Source organism: Eulemur rufifrons, chromosome 28 (assembly GCF_041146395.1).
Source record: "Eulemur rufifrons isolate Redbay chromosome 28, OSU_ERuf_1, whole genome shotgun sequence".
Classification (NCBI taxonomy): Eukaryota; Metazoa; Chordata; class Mammalia; order Primates; family Lemuridae; genus Eulemur; species Eulemur rufifrons.
Genome location: NC_091010.1, coordinates 1,658,334 through 1,673,329, shown reverse-complemented (window position 1 = coordinate 1,673,329; position 14,996 = coordinate 1,658,334). Strand labels below are relative to the sequence as shown.

At 39.9% G+C, this 14,996-nt stretch overlaps 1 pseudogene; it reads right to left on the bottom strand.

Moving 5' to 3' along the window:
* Positions 1 to 10,662: 10,662 nt before the first annotated feature.
* LOC138376449 (ubiquitin-conjugating enzyme E2 D2 pseudogene) lies at positions 10,663 to 11,094 on the bottom strand (annotated as a pseudogene).
* Positions 11,095 to 14,996: the final 3,902 nt, after the last annotated feature.

Genomic DNA, 14,996 nt, shown 5'->3' with positions numbered 1-14,996 from the left:
TTTCCCACCAAAACAGTGGTGACTGTCCTATTTGGGAGTGAGGAGGGCAGTGCAGAGAAGGCAGGAGGGAAGGATGGGAGGAAGCTGGAACGTCGCACGGTACTTTCCACACTGCTGGGGGTGGGCAGACTGCCCGAGCGGCCCTCAGGGCAGCCCCGCGAGGAAAGGGGCGAAGGTGCGTGGGCGCCGGTGCTGATGGAACTGGCGCGCGGCGGAGCCTCCGAGCCAGGCGAGGGCGCCAGCCCGTCGGGCGCTCTGCGCCAGTAGCCGCGTGGTCAGCTCTTGCCTGAGCGCTGCTAATCGGAGGGTCCCTGCGCTGACCAGGCTGCTGGCGGGCAGCGTCAGGTGCGTGAGCAGCATTGGGGGCCGAGGGACGCGACAGGGCCGTCACAGGGTTTTGCTGCTGCGCCTGGAACCAGAGCGCCTAACGTGAGATGAGAGAGGTGGGTGCCTGGCCGGTGCAGCGGCAGCGACAGCGACAGAGACAGCAAGTGGTTGGCCTGGCCGAGGGGGGCACCGCTGCTCCTGCCCAGGCCCTACTGTCCAGCAACAGGGCACTGCTGGCAATGAGTAGCCATTGCATTTGACTTCCTTATTTTACTCTTTTTTCTTTCTTTTTTTTTTTTAGTTTTAATGTAGTGTGTAGTTCAGTGAAATGTTATCTTTTAAAACAAGAGAAATCTGAAAAAATTCGGAAGGATTTAGTTATAATTCTCTGTTTTGAAATTTGGAGATACTTAAGTATGTTTATAATATTTTAAAACCATTTAAAGTTGTCATTGTAAGACTGGCGGCAGGCACCCCTGCCTTCCCTAATGAAAAAAGAAAAAGCCCCTCCTATTCCTCAATACCCAGCCCTAAAGCTGAAACAAAGAAATTCCTCACTCTTCCCACCGAAACCTTCCCTCGGGAGAAACTCCCATCCCCCAGCCCTAAAAATGTATATAAGCCCACCCAGACTTCTGGGCGGGGCGACTTCTCTGGTTCCACTCCGTGGGTCCCGTGAAGCTCCCCCGGGGCCCTCTCTTGGGACTCCTTACCCCCACCCAGGAGCACTCCAATAAAGCCTCTTTACTTATCCCTTTCAACTCTGCTTCTCTTTCTTTCTCTGGCGCCAGACACTCCAAAAAAACCTTACAGTTTTAAATCATTTTTCAATATTTTAAATTAATTAGCTCTTAGAAGATGCCTTTAAAAAATTTTATTCTCTTATACATTACTAATGCAGAATTTTTGTTGTTATTGTTACAAAAAGCCCCATCTGGACGTATACCTTTCTGCCACTTATGAATTTTCTGTAGTGTTAATGATTACATCACAGGAATGGGAGGTTGAAATATTCTGCATGATTTTAAATACTTCCCTAAAATAAATTGTGTTTTAGTGTCTTATATGTTTAATAAACTAAAAAGTATGAAGTATCTGTATATTTCTTTGGATGACATTATTAAGGATGAGAAACTAATACTTTCCAAAATATTTAGAGCATAGCATTTCCTTACAATAATAAATATACTTGTATATCTTCTAGATTTTGTTTTCATAATGTTTTATTGAAAGTTTCAAATTTTAATTTTCTTCTTAAAACATGTGTTCCCAAATATGACAAGTTCATTTTTATTTTGTTGAAATTTACTAGTAAATGGTGTACAAATTTAGTAGGGATAGTGCCTCATTGTGCTTATCTTTCTTTAAATGAAGACAAAAAGAATGAAATCAGGATGGGCTGAAAATAAAAAGGAACAATAATGGTGATGACAATTGTTCTTTTATGGCTCAGGAGGGCATCAGACCTTCAAGAATACTTAACAGTAAGAAACCTCTTTCTCTGAACATTAGAAAACATTTAAAGCATTCATGTTAAAAGTCTGAACTGTATGCACTTAAGGTGGATAATGTCAGAAAGGAGGGACATCAACTGATTGTAATCAAGTGTCCGTGGAGAACAGAAGATATTCCAATTTACAGCTTGGAAATGTACAACCAAATTCAATATTTTTATATTTTATTATATATGACTTTCATTTGTCTTCAGAGTGATACACAGCGGCATGATGGTAAAAGAACGTACAAGTCTTTAGGCAAAATAAGAGTATATACTTTGCTTCTTTGTTCTGGACACACACACACACACACACACACACAGACAGCCAAAAGCATTTTTATTATAGCATTTTCCCAAGTTGGTAGCACAGGAATTGAGATCAAGTCATCAGGTCTCTCCATTGTTTCTCTGTCCCACACTTTTACAGTGACAGTTTTCCTGCCTGTGCTTTCCCCCAGGGAAGCTAATTATAAATCTTCCTGTCAGAAACATTGTGGCTCCACTTGCAGCTTACACTCTGCTAACTTTCTAAAGAATAGTCGATGTATTGCAGTCATTCAGTGGTATCTGATGTGCAGCATATTTATCCTTATGCCATTTGTGTGTTTCATAATGATCTTTCCATGGAACTAATCTTGGTGAGAAATAAGTTTTCCCTCTCTGAAATTGCCAGCTGTTTTCCAGTTTGCCAGCTATTGCCACTGACTGAACCAAGTAACCCTTCCTCACCTCGTCACCTGCAATGATCCTATTTACTTTATGCTTTCATTGAGCCCTCATAGGTCTTATAATGCTGCTCAATACCTGTGGCAAAATTAGTGATGAAAATGGCTCTGTATTTATTAGGATAGTAAAAAAATTTAAGAATCATATAGATAATATTTAGTCAAAACAGGGCAGAGTATAAAGATCACTATTCAAATGATATCATTTATAAAATAGCACTATTCTAAAAGTTAGATATTGTGATGCAGAAGTGTAAATAGATTTACCAAACTTCTTTTTTCTTCAAAAGAACATATTCTCTAATGGAAAACTGCTCCTTGATTTTTGTAAATGGCATTTTGAATTCACTCCTATTTTTCCCTACCCCTGATCTACGCCCAGGTACATTATGATCAGTCTTTTATTCGTGGTTCATGTGATGGTGTTATTTTTCATTATTAATGATTGTGCGTGTTCTTTGGAACTTACAACATTGAAAGGAGCCTAGGGTGAATGCCGGTATGAGAATGAACTTGTTCTGTGTCATATGTTCAGTGAGGGTTCTCAGAGGATTCACCTTCAGCTCCAGGAGGCCATGGTTGTCACTTCCTATGTGTGCTGAGATGTGCGTTAGGATTTTAACTTTTCAATGTATCAGATAGTACTCCGTTATTAGCATCTTGGCCAACCTATAGGCCACCTCCATAAATTTTTTAAAAATTTTGTTTCTCCCTAGTGGGTACCATATTATTGCAAATTGCATAATTTTTCCTGTTGGGTTTCCCAGATTCATTAAATTCATAGATAGGACACAAAGTTTAAAATGCAGACCAACAACAAATGACTTTTTTACACACACATATATGTTTTTGACAACTATCAATTGTTTGATTCTGTGAGTTGAGATATATTTCCAAAAGATATAAAAATACTTACACTTTAGTTGTCAACATTACTTTATTGAAATAATATATATAGTTAATGAATAACTGTGTATTCATTATACAGTTATTATATTAGTACATATATTAGTAGCTTATGCCCAAATATTTTTTAAGTGATAATTCCTTAACATACCAGACTATAATTCCTAAAATGTGGAGACCACTATATCTTTAAGAGAGTATTGTTTGGATGCTTCTCGTGGGTCCAACTTGACAGCAGAACAAAGAAATGGACCGAGGATGCAAACATATGATGGTGGCGACTATCAGTTGTTTGCTTCTGGTAGTTAAGACAATGATGTCCCTTTATTAGATTAAGCTTTTGGAGAAAAGTGATCAACTATAAGATGTGTCCTTTACAAACTCTTACATACCAGCTGGTTTTAGAGCAATTGTCTACATCAGCCATTCATTTCTGAGTATGAGCCAGAAATACTAATTATCAACATATCTACATTGCCTTATATATTTACACGCATGTGATGACATAGACAGGAGAGACTTTAGAATATAACTGGACATTCATCTCAGAAAAGAATCTAAGTGAATGTGCTGTTTTTAATTTTTTCTGTCATAAAGCTGAACTGTTCTAAGCACTGAATTAAACTAGTGATGCCTGAATCCAAAACAAATAACATGAGATAGTAACTCCGCAATAATTCAGTGAAATTTTACAAGGTGTTCTGGTGTAGGAGATATCCTGAAAAAATAAGTGGGATTATCTTGGCTATTGTAGACGTCGGTGATTTTCAAGGCATAGGAGAATATCCTTGTTGCAAGTGAAGTCTCAGGAAAAGAATCATGTGACTATTTTGATGCAACTTCATGGCTGTCAAAGTCATTAAAAGTCGTGTTTACCCTTTTGATAATTGAAAAGTTGTATCTTAGCTAGTCTGTTCGAGATGAAGAGTTCACATAGGGATTTCTGGGATGTAAACTAAACTGGGACTAAACTCAGAGAGAACCATGACCAGTTTTAGGTGAAAAGGATTTAGATAAGCACATAATGGCCCCCAAAGTTGCCGCGTCCTAATTCCCACATATTGGGAATGTAATAGACTTCATCGCAAAAGGAATAGAAGGTTGAAGGTGAGATCAAGGTTGCTAAACAACTGACTAAAAATAGAAAGATTATTCTGAATTATCAGAATGCGTCCAGTGTAATCACAAGGGTCCAAAAATGTGAAAAAGTGATAAATAGAAAGTGTCAGATTGGTGAGATGTGAGAAAGACCCAAGTGGATATTATATTTTCATTGGTTTAATCAATTTTATATGCCTATCAATGTTTTGGAAGTTAAATATAAAATGACAGAATAAAGAACAACAAAGATATGATTTCTAAAAGGGGAGGCCCAGGTACAATAAAAGTATAGATAGTGTGCATTCCACAAGGGCATAATTGTGGATATGTTGGTGTTTTCCATACACATGTTTAGTGTGGCAAATGATGCAGAGGCTAGATTTTCAGAATTTATATGAGATAGTCAATGTAAATCAAGACTAAGTGGATAAAATAAGAAACAATAATTATGGTGATAATTTGGCTATTTAAGGAAGAACATTGATGATGTAATGTTGATTGTTTTTTCCAGATATACAAAAGATGTTTCCTCTGTGCCGTTAAGATGAACATTCTTTCTACTCATGTTATTAAAAATGCCTTTTTTTTCTAAGCTGGCATTGGAGTCTCAGCCAACACCTTCCTCCTTCTCTTCTACAGCTTCACATTTCTTCTGGATCAAAGGCCTAGCCCACTAACCTGATCATCTCTCTCGTCGTCATACACACAGTGATGCTCCTCACTGCAGGGGATTTTTGTCTACAGACCTCTTGGAGTCTCTGGATTTTTGGAACGACTTCAAGCATAAGGTGCTTTTCCACATGAGCAGGGCGATGACGGCCTCTCCATCTGCACCACCTGCCTCCGGATCATGCTCCAGGCCATCACCACCAGCCCCAGCTCCGCCCGCATGGCAAAGTTCAAACACAAGTTCACAAATTATGTTATCCATATTTTCTTCTTTTTATGGCCCCTCATTTTGCCTTTTAGTAGTAACCTGGTATTTTACACTGCGGCTTCTTTCAACACGACCCAGACCAATGTGCTGATTCTCCACAAATACTTTCACCCATGAACTCCATCATCAGAGATCTGTTTTTCACTCTGACAACATCCAGTCATGTTCCTTTGTAGGATCCATGCTGTTCGCAGGTGCATACACGGTGATTCACTTGTTCAGCCATCAGGCGGGATCCCAGCACCTTCACAGCACCGGATTCTCCCTGAGAGCCTCTCCCGAGAAAAAGCCACCCAGATCATCCTGCTTGTGGTGAGTTTCTTTGTGGTCATGTACTGGACAAACCTTATCATTACATCCTTTCAACCCTGTTGTGGGTGTTCAGAAGCTTGTGGTAAATGTCTATGCCACTGTTTGCTCTTTGATACAAATGAGTTCTGATAAAAGAATAATTAATAACCTGCAAAATATGCACAGAAGTTTCAACAATGTTTAACATGTTAGGGATAAAAAGTTGTCTGAAAAATAGATTTTCCTGTCGCTAGTTAAATTATCCAAGCAGCATATAATTTGTTATCTAATTTAAATAAAATATATTGAATCACACTTTCATTATCAAAATACTTTTGAATTTGATGCTGCCAAGGACAATTTAGCTCCACTAGTTTAACATCCCTTATGATTTAATATTCTCATGTCAAACCTCTTAACTCTTTCATCTTTATTTGACCTTCATAAGGGAAAATATTTATTTCTCCTTAAAGTATACTTTAAGAAGCTCCTATTGGGCCGGGCGCGGTGGCTCACACCTGTAATCCTAGCACTCTGGGAGGCCGAGGTGGGCGGATCGTTTGAGCTCAGGAGTTCGAGACCAGCCTGAGCAAGAGCGAGACCCCATCTCTACTAAAAATAGAAAGAAATTATATGGACAGCTAAAAATATATATAGAAAAAATTAGCCGGGCATGGTGGTGCATGCCTGTAGTCCCAGCTACTTGGGAAGCTGAGACAGGAGGATCCCTTGAGCTCAGGAGTTTGAGGTTGCTGTGAGCTAGGCTGACGCCACGGCACTCACTCTAGCCTGGGCAACAGAGTGAGACTCTGTCTCAAAAAAAAAAAAAAAAAAGGAAGCTCCTATTGGTAATCAAATCTTTCAGTGTTTTTCTTCTGCTTCTTCTTAGCTAAGAATCTAATTTTAGTTTGAATTTCTCTGAGCACCATTAATAAATATTTCTCTGTTTTCTGGCTCTATAAAAGCTTGGAAACATCCTTCTCACCTTTGGAGATTAGGTTTTTTTTTTACTCTCTCACTTTTTTTAAGTGTTTACCTTCTGTTTGGTGTTAGATGCAGCTTGACTATTGCTTTTAATAATTTTTCTTTGCTTTTCTCTTTTGTATGTATTGTACTTCTGAATTTAATGATTCAGAACCCTTTGTTCTTTTTATATATTTTAGTGAACCAAGCCCATGTGCTTCTTTTCTTCTCGTTGTAGTCTTCATATATGTATTACTAAATTTGTAATTTCTAGTACTTTGTCTCCCTTGGACATGGTGCCCAAAATTACAGTTTCCTAGCCCTCTCCTCATTTAATGTTTTACCCAAATGTTATCTATTAAGTAGATTTATTACATTTTCAATAGTTTTCATTTGATTTGCTCTTTCCAAACACGGCTTGTCAAGCTTTTAGTTTCTTGTGCTAGCCACATTGTTTTGGTTTCCCATTTTCCCCATTGTATTGACTTAAACATTTTAAACACAATTCTTATATCTGAAACTTAGGCGATGTGAAATTTCTTCTAACTCTCATCGTAGTATCTTATTCCTTGAGTACAACATAATTTATAATTTGGCTGTCACCTATAAGAGACAGCATACTCGGGACATCTAAAGGAACTTTTTAAAAAATGTATTCCATTATCCTGTAGCCCATTGGACAATCCGTATGGATTTGATGTGTTTGGGATCAGCTGTGTCTGAATAGAGCATGTGCTTCTTAGTTGATTGCTCCCCTAGATAATGTCCTTGATTTACTTCTACTCCTGGGAAGTTCTTATATTTTCCTTTCACGTCTACTCAGCATTTTATGGATTCTTGTATTTTTCTGAGGATTTTAGCCACGTGCATTAAAAGTGTTTAGAATGTATAGTATTTTCCCCAAAACACAAATATGAACAGTGTCCACATGAAGAAAATATTTCACACAATAGCTTTTGTAGCATCAATAGCATCTCACAATAAATCCCAAGTTTCTTTATCGGGAACACTCCCCCTCAATATGCTTCAATTGCCATATGGCAATTATAAGTTGTAAAATGTGATTATTTAAAAATGTACTAGACCCGTGTGTGGTGGCTCACGCCTGTAATCCTAGCACTCTGGGAGGCCAAGGCCGGAGGATTGCTTGAGCTCAGGAGTTCAAGACCAGCCTGAGCAAGAGCAAGACCCCATCTCTACTAAAAATAGAAAGAAATTACCTGAACTACCTAAAATATATAGAAAAATTTAGCCGGGCATAATGGCACGTGCCTGTAGTCTTAGCTACTTAGGAGGCTGAGGCAGAAGGATTGCTTGAGCCCAGGAGTCTCAGGTTACTGTGAGCTAGGCTGATGCCAGGGCACTCTAGCCCGGGCAACAGAGTGAGACCCTGTCTCAAAAAAAAAAAAAAAAAAAAAAAAAACCAAAACAAAAAACATCCATTTAAAATACTTTTGTCTGTTATTTGAAAAGAATCCATATTCTCTCTTTACTGGTCAAAATGCTGCCCATTCATTTCTATGACTAATTAGTGAAACATTCTAATAAAATTGCCTAACACTTTAGGTTAGTTCATTTATTGTATACCAAAACAGTTGATTTTTATGATGCTTTTAATGTATGACTGAAAATATGTCAATTTGTCATTTCCAATGAATCTCTGAATTATTTATTTTTGCACTCTAGGTATTATATCTATAAATGTGTCATGGCTTGATATAGTAGCTAATACACTGTATGTGCTAAGTAAATACTAACCACCTTGAGTCATCAAATGATCTTTTATAAATACCATTCCATTATAATATTTTGTATTTGTCATAAAAATCATGTTTCTGTCTTATCTAAATACTGATGAAAAGGGGATGTTATCTCTGTCAGAGCCCTCTTCATAAAATCCAATGTCAAATTACAGTTTTACTAATATATTTTATATTCAATAACTTATTTGTCGCACACAGTAAATATGACTATTAGGTACAGTAATTGTAGTCATGATGTCCATTCTGCAAAAGAGTAAATTTTGGGTCTGTCATTGATTAGGGTAAAGCCTCATTGCATATTATTATTCCAGATTTTCTCAGGTCAAATTTCCAGAAAATCTGTTACCATGGAATACTATATATTAGAAATAAATATCTTTATAGGTACAAATTTTGAAAGAAAACTGAAGAAATAGCTTATACAAATAGTCATGTATATAAAAATAAATATGGTCCTGCCCTGCATAACAAAGTTTTGGTCAATGATGGACTGCATATACTAGAGTGCTTCCATGAGATTGTAATGAAGCTGAAAACTTTCTAGTGCATGTGAAGATTGAAGCACAATGCATTATCCATGTATTTATGGTGATGCTGGTGTAAACCAACCTGTGTTGCCAGTGAGATAAAACTATGGTACATACAATTATATACAATACATAATAGTTGATGATAATATAATCATAAGAGACTATGCTATTGGTTTATATATTTACTGTACAACATTTAGTCCTATATGTTCATTCATGGCAAGTGACCTATACAGGTGTACCTTTTTTTTTTTATCTTTCGTACTGTATTTTACTGTAACTTTTCTATGCTTAGATACTTAAACATAGATACACATTTAGATACACAGATACCATTGTGTTATGATTCCCTACAATATTAAGTACCGTAACATGTTGTACAGGTTTGTAGCCTAGGAGCAATAGGTCGTACCATATAGCCTAGGTGTAGAGCAGGCTATACCTTCTAGGTTTGTGCAAGTACATTCTGTGATGTTCACACAATGACAAAATCACCTAACAGTGCATTTCCCAGAACAAATCTCCATTGTTGAATGATGTATAGGGCTTAAATGATAAGTTTTATCAACATGTAATAAAAATTATACCAATTCTTCACAGTAACTTCTAAAAATAAAAGTAACACATTCCAATTCATTCTATGAGGCCACCATTACCATGATACCAAAAGCAGGAAAGAAATCAAAAGTAAAGAAGAGTATACACAAAAATCCTTTAAGAATACAGACACACAAATCCTTAGAAAATACTAGCAAACTTCACAAGGAGCATATAAATATGGCTATATGACCTAGTGAGATTTTATTTTAAAAAATGCAATGTTGGATTAATCTCCAAAAGTTAATGGAGATAATACATAATATTACTTTATTTAAGTGACAAAAGATATCATTCCAGTAGACACAGAAAAACATTTGACAAATCCGACACCCACTGTGATAAAATTCCCAGCACTTTACTCATATTTGGAAAATTCTGAGTCCTGCCAGAAGTAATCTATGAAAACCTACAGTTAACATTATACGTAATAGTGAAAGACTGAGTACTTTGCCGGTAAGTCTAGGAACAAGACAAGATCTCCACTTCCACTACTCTATTCAGCATTGTACTGGAGATAATAGCCAGGGAAATTACATTAGAAAGTGAAATAACATCCTCCAGATTGAAAGAAAGAAGTAGAACTACCTTTTATTGCAAACAACATAATCTTCTACATAAAAATTTGGAAGGAACTTCCTAAAAACTCACTAGAACTAATAAATAAATCCACCCATGTCACAAGGTACAAGATCAATACATATACTAGCAATTAACAATCTGAAAATTGAATTGAAACTACTGTAGTCACAATGGCATCACAAATAAAGAAATAATCAGGACTAAATTTAACAAAAGTAGTGTAAGAACTTTACACTGTTTTTTTAAATGCTAAAAGAAATTTCAAAATAAATGAATAAATGGAAAGACATCTAATATTAAATGATAACAATACTTAATATTGTTAAGAACAGAAAAACCCCATAAATTGATCTACAGAGTCAATGCAGGCCCTTCAAATTTTTTTAAATTGAACTGCCACTTTATCTTTACCATTAAGGTGACGGTATTATATCTTTTTAAGTCAGAGGGCGTATTTCTGAGTCCATTCTCGAGCTATTCCGTCGTAATTTCTCCTATCCTTTCTGCAGATCTTCAGAATCTCAGGAACCAAAGAATCATCAGGGTTGGGGTCGCACAACACGGAAACAGATGGATGAGGACACTTCGGAAACGGTCAGTGTGGGCGACCACTCAGATCTAAGGAAGTGCAGACAAAGGCTTCCATTTCTGTTAATGTCGGAGGGTGAACTCGGGTGGTGAATGCGATCTTGGGTGGTTTGAAGGCCTAATCGGGTGGCAACTTGGTCGTCAGGTAGAACACCCCTCCTTGGTAGGGGCTGTCGTTGGGCCCCATTAGGGTCGCCTGCCAGTGGAACATATCGTCCCCCGCTGGCCCTGCTGAGCCCTGGGCCGGGGTGGCTGCCCGGTGGAGGAGCTCCTTGTGGACGCGCTTCACCGCGCTGTCCGGAGCTGGGGACTCCGGTGCCCCCAGGACGCGCTGCCTCAGCAGCGCTGGTTCCCAGCAGAATGGCCCGGCCGCTTGACCGGCCGCCTGCATCCGGGGACCCGTGAGGACCCGTTCTGTGAGGTCACTGAGGCGGTGTTGACAAGGCGGTGTGGCAGCGCCAAGGACGCGTCCCAGGGGGGCGGGGGCGCACTTCAAATTTTCGACTGCATTTTTAAGGAAATCAACAAGCTTACCCTAAATCTATATTTGTGTGTAAAGGAAACCAGAAACCACAAAACAATCTTTAAAAGGAGTAACAGTAATCAAAGCACGTAGTAGCAGAACGAGGATAGGTGCAGGTAGACCAATGAGGAGATTTAAAGGTTGGTTAACAAACACAGGCATTTTGAGAAAGGGGTCAAGAAATTTCAAAGAAAAGTGTTTTGAACAAATGATGCTGGTAAAATTGGATATGGAGATGCAAAAGGGTAAATGTGGACCCCAAATTTAAAACACATGTGACAAAAATATTCAAAAACATTGTATATCTAAATGCCCAAACTAAAATATTCCTAGGAGGAATAGTAGAGTATTTCATTGTGATCTTGACTTAGGCAAAGATTTCACACATTTTACACCAAAAGAATAATGAAGAGAAAATTTGATGAATTGTCCATCAAATTTAAAATTTTTTGTCTTCAAACATCCTGAAAATATAGGTAAATAAATGGAAAACTACTCCAGCTGCCACCTTGATATCAGATTTCTTGCCTCAGGAATTGAGTAAATGCTGCTAAAAACACCCAGCCCTGTAGTAATTTGTCGTGGCAGCCCTATCAAACTGACGTGATCTATTAGGACATACACAGAGTGTCCCCTGCAGCATAGCTGAGATGGGAAGAGAACTGAATCATGTCAGAGTCCACCAGCCTTGAAAGGCTAAAATGCTGTGAGAAACGGCCTCCCTGGTGGAATATTATGAAGACAAGTGAGACCACAGCTTTCAATATGGCAGCACTAAGAGGATGTGTTCTGTGAGACAGCAAGTTGCAGAAAAATGTTAGAATAGCTTAAACCCCTCAAATATTTTAAAACATAAACATCTTAGTAAGAGTGGTATTTGTTTGTTTTATAGAATTGGAGGTCTGCAAGGGCAGTGGAGCTGACAGCTACATGGGATACCTGTGGCCAAGTAGTTAAAACTAGAAAACAATAGTCAAATGCAAAGATACTCATGGTCTAGTGTAAAGTGAAAAAAATGCAAACATTTTCTCTGATCTTCCTACAAGTATATGCATGTGAATTTTGTACCTAACCAAGTTGCCACTGGGGACTAATTGAGGCCAGGATTCTTTGGGAGGGGACTGAGTCACTCAAGTAAAAAAGGCCTAGGACAGAACCCAGGGAATTCCTGCATTTGGCTCTGGGTCCCAGGCCCACCCTGGTCATGTTCAGTTCCAGGCCATGGAAACCGTTCTGTGCCCACTCTCACCCCAGTGCAGTACTGGCCATGGTTGGTGGCATGGTACCCTTACCCGTTACCCAAGGAGATGGAGTAGTTGGACCCACACACCTCCTTGTTGATCTCCTGCATTGAGCCCTGTGAAAAAGGTGCCTGGCAGCTGGGTCAAGAGGTGTCAGTGGTCTTTTTAGAAATTCTGTACCCTAGATCAGGCACAGAGAAGAATCTCCAGAGACCTCCAGCCAGGGAGGAAACCAAATGGTGAATCAAGATCTCAGAATTAACATCTGAGTAGACAAGCTTGATCCTCAACACTCCACTTTCCATTCTGCCATCATGACCTGGGGTATGAACATGACACACCCACCAGTGTGCCAACACCTGCCAGCCTGATTCTGCACAGGAATCCCTCTCATCCCCGGTCCTCCCACACACATATATTAACAGGGAGGGCTGTGAGGCTGCCCAGGTGGAATCACAAGTGAGGCCTGACCTGGATGGACCTGCCCTGGGGTACCGTGTGTTACCTTTGGGCGTCTCTTGTCAACTGGTCTGCAGCATGGGGGTGAGAAGCTTGAGGGCTGAGCCAATGTCTGCATCATTCAGAAAGGCTCTCACTGCAGGCCTCGGAGGCAAGAGCCTCAGACAGTTGGGATACAGGAGGAGGACATCTTACTCTCTTAAGAGTCTCCTGTCAAGGGAGTTGTATAGAGGGCTGTCTCTAGAATGTGCGTGCCTGGTTATCAGAGCTCTCAGTTCTCTTGGGGTTAATCACCAAGCAGGTGAGGTCACGTCTTCAAAGTTCCATCATGTGGGCCCTTTTCAACGGGCCCTCTGGGCTGCTGACTGCTCACCCTCCTCCCGCATGTCAGCTGCTGTCTCATACACGGGTATGCAAACACAGCCTCCCTCAGCACCCCAGGAAGACCTGGCTACAGTCAGGGCCACAGGTTTGAGGAGACAGAGCTGGGTCAGAGCCTCCTTGTTCTTACCAGTTCTGTGAGCCTAGATATGTCATTGTGCGTCTAATGGCCTCCTCAGTCTTTCAACCTGCACAGTGGGAATAATGCTTACCGTCTAGCTCCAAGGGAACTCATTTGGTGCATATGAGATAATACTTTTAATTCTTGTAGGTGTGTATTACTTGTAGCTAAGGCATAAGCTTAGAGATGGAAGAATTATGATCAGTGGGATGGAGCCTAGAATAAAACTCAAACTGACATGGGTTCTGTCAGTTGGATCTTGGGGAAATCACTCCCTCTCTTGGTCTCATTTACCAAGATCCACCATGGGGGAGTTGGAATTAAATAAAATTCAGATATTATTGTCTCGTGATAATAAACCTTCCAGTGCCTTCCCATTATATTTAGAATCAAGCTTATGTGCCTTACCTTTGTGTCTGTGGTGGGAGCCCCATGATGGTGCACAATGATTCCCACCTCCAAGTATCCCCATCCTTGTGTAACCAATACGGGTTAATGACTCACTTTTAGTCAATAGCATGCAAACTAAAGATATGGACTGTCACCTCACAGATTGAATTACTAAATGACTATGACTTGCCAGTTGCTTTCTCTCTCAGGTGTCTTCTCTCCCTCTCTCTCTCACTTTGTCCTGTACCTTCCTCTGGGGAAGCAAGCTTGAACGTTTTGAGATTCCCTATTTAAGGGCCTGTGTGACAAAGAATGGAGGGAGGGCCCAGGCCAAGAGACAGAAAGGAACTCAGGCCCTCATTCCAAACTGAATGATGCCAGCAACTAACCAGATTGAGCTTAGAAGCGGATCCTCCGCTGCCCAAGCTTCAGTTGGGGAAACAGCCCCAGCCTTCTGAGAGACCCTGAGGCAGAGGCACCCAGCTAAGCCATGCCAGGATTCTCGGGCCACAGAAATTGTGACATAATATATGTTTGGAGTTTAAAGAAACTAAATTTGGAGCTAACGTTTTCAGAGAGCAGTAATGACACAGTGCACCAGGCCCCAGCATCTGACCCTGTCTTCCCCCCACCCTCCCATTATCTCCTCTAAGCCTTGCTGCAGCCATAGTCGCCACCTGTCTAACCTCCTCTGCCCAAACTCATTTCTGCCCGCTAGTTTCCATACCAGGGACACTTTCTCCCTGACACAATGTGCTAGTCAGCACTTTCCAGAGGGCAAAGGAAACCAATAGACTTTATAGAGATATACAGGAAGAGATTTATTATGAGGATTGGCTTATGCAGTTATATAGGCCAAAAAGTTCCATATGCCAAATGAAAACTTAAGAACAAGTAAGCCAGTGGTCTCTGTCTGAAGGCCTAAGAACCTAAAACCAGGAGGGTGGGGGGCAGGGGAAGGTTCAATGGCCAGAGAACCAGGAGCTGTGATGTTCAAAGACAGTAGAAGATTGATATGCCAACTCCAGAAGTGTGGGTGATAATTTGCCTTTCCTCTACGTTTTTCTTTTTTG